Genomic DNA, 5864 nt, shown 5'->3' with positions numbered 1-5864 from the left:
TGTGTCTATATCCTAATCTCTTCTTACAAGGACACCAGTCATGCTAGATAAGAGCCCACCCTAGTGACCTCTTTTTAACTTAAATATCTCTTTAAAGACTCTATCTCAGGGCACCTGGTGGCTCAGTCAGTTAGGTATCTGACTCTTGGTTTTGGCTCAGGTCATGATCCCAGGGTCATGGGACCAGGCCCTGTGTCAGGATCTGTGCTGGGCATAGAGCCTGCTTGGGATTCTCTCTCTCCCTCTCTCTCTGCCCTTTCCCTGCTTACACTGTCTTGCTCTATTTCTCAAAATAAATAAATAAACTTTTTTAAAGACCTTATCTCCAAATACAGTCACATTCTGAGGTACTGAGGGTTAGGACTTCAACATATTAATTTTGGAGGAGCACACTTCATCCCATAACAGGCACTTAAATCACATTGAGATTTTAATGTTTTCTTCTGTATTTATATATTTTTTCCATAGGGTCCCCACCACCACAATTTCTGAACTCTTATGACTTAAAATACTGTCTGATGAATAGTTTATAAGCAATGGTTCAAATTTTTTTGATAATTTTATGAGGTGTTAAATTTTTGATATTTTACATCCTTCCAAGTCCAAATAAACCATTCCTGAGCAAAACTGAAACTGACTGCATTTCTAACTTCCTCATTCGGCTTCTTCACTGCTGATCTCACACACGGTCAGAGGAGTCGGCGTATTGGGAGACCAGAGAACTCCACAAGTTCATTGTCTGGATTTCTAAAAGGATCTTACAATCTTATTTCTCCTGCCCACTAGGAAAGGATTAAGAAAACAAAGGTTGAAATCAACAGCTTCAACTTTTCAATATAAAAAGAAGTTTTCAGGAAAATCCTGGTAAGTTACAGAATCAGTAAACCTTTAAATTTTCTGCCGATGGTGTGGCTATTTTTTAAAATCCCAGCTGTACTTTTTATATAAATACTTGTGTTTGTACATAAATGATTGCTTGTAAAAATGTTGAAAGTAATTAGAAATATCAATAGATTAAATATGTAGCAACATATTTAACTGAGGCTAACTTTGTGAATGCTCTTCTAGAAAGAAATGTACCGTTAAGTGTACTTGTAGTGGTGAGAACCTTATGGTCCCACAGGGCAGTAGGAAAGACAACAGAAAAACAATGCAAAGTTCAGGAATGTAAACGTTAAAGATTGTAAAGGAACCTGTGGTCATGTGAAACTGTAAAATTCTGTCTTCCGTAACTTAAGATGTTATTAGAAGCTTTACATTTAATCAAAGATAACACTCTCCAAAGACTATTTTTCTTTGTAAGAAGTCCCTTCACATTCATTTTTTTTTTTTTACAGCAATCTAGTTAAAAACTGAAAATGGAAACTTAACCAGGAAATGAAACTTAACTTGTGTTGTGTATGGTTTCGTTTCTTCAGACCAGCAGGGGGAGATGTGTAGCCCTCCCAGACTAGCATCAGAATCCTGCACAGCCTCTCCCTGATGATCAGCTCTGAGTCCTACGGAACAGGACTGCTTGGGGCATAGATATCTGGGATGCTCTGAGGATGCCCCTGAGATGAGGGTGGGTGGGCACCAGTGCTTGACCCTAACCATGCGCTCTGATGATTTGGCATTTCTTGTTCAACACCTAAAGAGAGAAAACTGGAGCAGTTGCTGGAGGACGGCATCCTGTAGCTCCTTTGCTAATAATTAATGGTATTACTGATAAGATTTGTGTTCACAATTGTTTCAAAACAGGAAGATGAGGGCCCCCAGGAAGCCAGAGTTATGTCAAGTCAATCTCAAAATTTGTCCACACCAGTCATTTTGATCTTTGCTTAGCTCCAACAATATATATTCAGATGCTCTTATAACTGATAAGGTACAAACTATTTTAAAAGCATTATTGAATATAGTAAGTTCAAATCATTATATGTTCACAACTGCTGTCATGAGAGGAGAGGGAGGTTGAGAACCTTTTGACATTATAATAGGTCCAAGATATTAGTAAAGAGTTTAGTGTATCATATTAAGTTAAGGTATTGCTGATTTTTCCATTTAACAAAAGGAAAGACTCCAGATTTGGGGAATAAATTGTGACCTTATCTGAGAACAGTGTTTCTATCTCCCTGGTATCTACTGGCAGAATCTGAAGCAAGAGAAAGCTGCCACCTCTTAGGTGGCACAAAGTTAACCCTTGCAGCACTGGACACAGCACACAGTGAGTTGCTGGCTGTATAGAGGCATAAAAGCTGTAAGAAGAAGGGATATACTGCAGAGGGAAATTTCTGATGTGCTGCCTCATTTCTAAAATGTTGGGCCTTAAAAAATATTTTTTAAATAAAGTTAAAAAAATTAAAAGGGGTGCCTGGCTGGCTCACAGAAGAACATGTGACTCTTGATCTTGGGGTCGTGAGTTCAAGCCCACATTGCGTGTAGAGATTACGAAAAATTTTAAAAATAATAAACTTTAGAATGTTGGGCCTTGGTGGAATTGCTATAATCACTGGCTAAAACAAAAGAGAAACCTTGAGTCTGTCCTCTCAGTCTTTGGGATATCCAGAGACAGGGTGGACGGTTAAATTACTGAAAGAGAACTCTGGCTAAGAGAAGTTTTGCAGCAGATCTGAGCAGGGTGTGTCTGTGGGAAGGGGGTAAGTCCCTCATGAGGAGATCAGCTTTCCAGAGCAGAGGCAGCAGATGAGAACAGCAGAGGTGCTGAGGCTCTGACACTGAGGACCCGGAAGAAAGAGAGAGAAAGAGAGACCTAGTCCAGTATGAGAAATGACCTTATTTGGAAACTGTGAGTGACACAGCAGAAATGATACAGGATATTATGAAACTAGGGTACCTAGAAGGACTGAAGGAGAAAACATACTTATTAGCCCTCCTTTCCTTTTGACAAAATTTCCTTTTCCTTCCTTGTGACCAGGTGATTGAAGCTAGAACTAGTTCTCGCCCTAACGAACAGCCCAGTAAGAATGTCTAGATTTCTGTGTGAGATTCAAGCCGAGTGAAAGAACTGCCCGAGTGAAATGAGCAGTCGTTTGGTCCTTTAACCCACAGACATAGCTAATTCAAGAGTTGTCAAAAATTTATTACTTTAAACTACTCTGAGAAAATGTTATTCATTCAACAAATTTTTTGTTAAAAGCTACTCTGTGCTAAGCACTGTAAAATAGTAAATACATGTAAAAACTCCTGATCCTCATGAAGTACACAGAAATAATGGGTGGGACAGAAAAAGAAACAAGATAAATAGGTAGGAGTATGTGGAATACTTTATTGTGATAAATCCCAAGTATATATATTTAAGGGAAAAAAATAACAGAGGAAGAACAGGAAATACTGGAGATGGAATAAAGTTTTCAGCAGGCTGGCCAACCATGCCTCAGTAAGAAGGTGACATGTGATGAAAGACGTAAGCAAAGGGAAGGAGTGAGCCCTGCAGGTATCTGAGGGCATCCCACAGAGAGGAAGCAAGGATAATGCCAGAAGCAGAAGTAGGTTCTTCCTGCAAGAAACAAGAAGGGGCTGGACCAGCTTTAGAAAGGGAAATGAAAAAAATATTTAATATCAGAAGGGTAACAGGGTGCCAGGTCATGTGAGGCCTTATAGTTTATAATAAAGGGCTCAGCTTTCACTCTGAGTCAAATGGTAAGCCACTGGAGGGACTGAACAGAATATTAGCATGTGATTTACATTTGAACAGGGTCACTCTGGCTGCTATTTTGAGAAGTCTCCAGCAGGATCAATAAGAGCAAGAGTGAAACAAGTGAGGGAGCTGCTCCTGACATCCAGGAGAGAGGTGGGGGCTTGGACGGGTTGGTAGTGGTGGAGATGCCAGATGTGTTTTAGAGAGACAACCTACAGGATTTGCACCACATTGAATGTGGAATGTGGAAGAAGGGGAAGAGAATGCCTGCAACAGATTTTTGGATGTTTGTTTAATTCATTAAAAGTATTTAAGGGGCGCCTGGGTGGCTCAGTCAGTTAAGCTGCCGACTTCGGCTCAGGTCATGATCTCACGGTCCCTGAGTTTGAGCCCTGTGTCGGGCTCTGTGCTGACAGCTCAGTGCCTGGAGCCTGTTTCAGATTCTGTGTCTCCCTCTCTCTCTGCCCCTCCCCCGCTCATGCTCTGTCTCTCTCTCTCTGTCAAAAATAAACATTAAAAAAAAAAAGTATTTAAATACAGGGGGTGATGCCATCTTGATGGAGGATGTTCTTTTCATTATTCTTTCAAATCTTGTACATGTTTGACTTTTCACAATAGGAAGTTAGGGGGAAAATCTGTCTCACAGAGTTCCTAAGCAACAATCCAATCAATTCCATTTTAATTTTCTGTGATATCATTTTGTTTTTTGATGTAACAGATTCTCAACAAAAGGCAAACTGGAAAAGGACCAGATCTGTTCTGCCTACATCTGTATTTCCTCACAGATGCTTTCCAGGACATGACTCTCGCAAATTTTCAAGAAAAGACAACTAATCTAATAGCTTGAGATCAAAGAACCTCACAAAGAGTTATTTCAAGTTGCTGATATAAAAAGGAAGTTTTCAGAAAAGTCTCGGTGAGTTTCTAATCATTAAAGATACCTGTTTCATCAAATTTCTTTAAAAAGCTGTCTTTAAAAACTAAGTCTAAAACATAGAGTAGAACTTTGAAAATGAACATATTTTCAAGTGCACATGAGCTATTTCTAATGAAATGATTTTAAAGGAATGAGAAATATTCCTGTTTGTAACATGTATGTATCACTAGATGTAACTTGCACTGGCTGCAGAATTCTTAAAAAAAAATTTAACGCTTATTTATTTTTGAGAGACAGAGAGAGACAGAGCATGAGCAGCGGAGGGACAAAGAGAGAGGGAGACACAGAATCTGAAGCAGGCTCCGGGCTCTGAGCTGTCAGCACAGAGCGCGAGGCTCAAACTCAGAAACTGTGAGATCATGACCTGAGCCGAAGTCAGACACTTAACCGACTGAGCCACCCAGGTGCCCCTGAAGAATTCTTCAAGAAAGAAACCTTCCAACTACCATGATGCAGAGTGTTTCTGAAAGTGGAAGTCTCCAGAAATGAGTCTAGAAAGACCTAAGTAAAATGTTGATCAGAGGATCAGGAATCGAAGCATAGCAACCTGTGTAGAAAATTATAGCCATGTGCAGCTATGTCAAACCCTGTCTTGTATAACTCAAGATGATATCAAAGTTAAAGATTAGACCCACCGAAGTCTAATTCTTTTATTTTTTAAAACATTTATTTATTTACGTAATCTCTACACCCAAAATGGGGCTTGAACTCACAACCCCAAGATCCAGAGTTGTATGTTCTTCTGACTGAACCAGCCAGGCACCTCTAATCATTTTATTTAAGGCTTTCCTTTACAACTAGCTTGTACAAAGACTATGGGAGGAAATACATCATTTTAATGTGCACTTCCAGAAAATATAACCAACTTGTTTGGCAGTTTCATTTCTGAAGAACAGTAGGCTTGCTGATCTCCAATTGTGAGCATTCTTTACAAGAGGCAAGATACTTGTGGGCTGCTGAGACCCAGCTTCCTGGAGGCAGGGGTGGGCACCACTGCTTGCCCTAAAAGCTGTTTGGTTTGATCCTTCCTGATCAACCCCAAAGCGAGAAAATAAAAGTCCTTAAGAAATGGGTCCTGAGGGCGCCTGGTTGGCTCAGTTGGTTAAGTGTCTAACTCTTGATTTCATTCAGTTCAGGTCATGTCTCACAGTTTGTGAGATCAAGCCCCGTATCAGGCTCTCTGCTGATGGTGCAGAGCCTGCTTGGGATTCTCTCCTTCCTTTCTCTCTCTCCCTCTCTCTAGAAGAAAGAAAGAAAGAAAGAAAGAAAGAAAGAAAGAAAGAAAGAAAG

At 40.0% G+C, this 5864-nt stretch overlaps 1 protein-coding gene across 2 annotated transcripts in view; it reads left to right on the top strand.

The window, feature by feature from the left end:
* Positions 1 to 659: 659 nt before the first annotated feature.
* The window catches only part of SAMD9L (sterile alpha motif domain containing 9 like), a 23286-nt gene continuing 18081 nt past the window's right edge, over positions 660 to 5864 (top strand). The window contains exons 1-2 of one of the 2 annotated variants that reach the window (XM_049642868.1): positions 660 to 864; positions 4356 to 4553. The gene's annotated coding sequence lies outside the window, so the exon portion shown is untranslated. The remainder of the gene's footprint in view (positions 865 to 4355; positions 4554 to 5864) is intronic. The other variant, XM_049642869.1, reaches the window with a different exon arrangement.

The sequence above is a fragment of the Panthera uncia genome, chromosome A2 (genome assembly GCF_023721935.1).
Source record: "Panthera uncia isolate 11264 chromosome A2, Puncia_PCG_1.0, whole genome shotgun sequence".
NCBI lineage: Eukaryota > Metazoa > Chordata > Mammalia > Carnivora > Felidae > Panthera > Panthera uncia.
The sequence above is the reverse complement of the archived record's forward strand: the minus strand, read 5'-3'. Positions and strand labels throughout refer to the sequence as shown.